The following is a 711-nucleotide window of genomic DNA, read 5'->3' on the forward strand; positions in this document are numbered from 1 at the left end:
AGGTGGATCGCAACTGCTTGTTTTTAAAATGGGGTCGCAACTGCATGTTTTCAAGAGGGTCCGCAACTGCATGTTTTTAAGGCGGGCGGCAGCTGCATGTTGCGCAACTGCATGTTTTCAAGGCAGGGTTGTAACTGCGTGTTTCCAAGGAGGGATGCAACTACATGCTTTCAAGTAGGGTCGCAACCACATGTTTTTAAGGCAGGTCGCAACTCCATGTTTTTAAGAGGGGCCGCAACCACATGCTTTTTAAGGTGGGCCGCGTGCATGTTTTCAAGAGGGGTTGCAATTGTATGTTTTTAAGGTGGGTTGCAACTGCATGTTTCAAGCTGGGGTCGCAATTGCATGTTCTCAAGAGAGGCTGCAACCCCATGTTTTTAAGGCGGGTCGCAGCTGCATGTTTCGAAGAGGGGGTCACAACTGCATGTTTTTAAGAGGGGCCGCAACTGCATGTTTTCTAGGCGGGTCGAAACTGCATGTTTTTTAGGGCGCAATTGAATGTTTTTAAGGCGAGGTCGCAACTGCATGTTTTCAAGAGAGGGTCACGAGTGCATGTTTTCAAAATAGGTCGCAACTGCATGTTTTTCAAGAGGGGTTGCAATGGTAAGTTTTAAAATAAGGTCTCAACTGCATGTGTTTCAAGGGGAGTTGCAAGTGCATGCTTTCATGGGAGGGTTGCAACTACATGTTTCTCTAGGGGGGTCGCAACTG

Source organism: Triticum aestivum, chromosome 4D (assembly GCF_018294505.1).
Source record: "Triticum aestivum cultivar Chinese Spring chromosome 4D, IWGSC CS RefSeq v2.1, whole genome shotgun sequence".
Lineage (NCBI taxonomy): Eukaryota > Viridiplantae > Streptophyta > Magnoliopsida > Poales > Poaceae > Triticum > Triticum aestivum.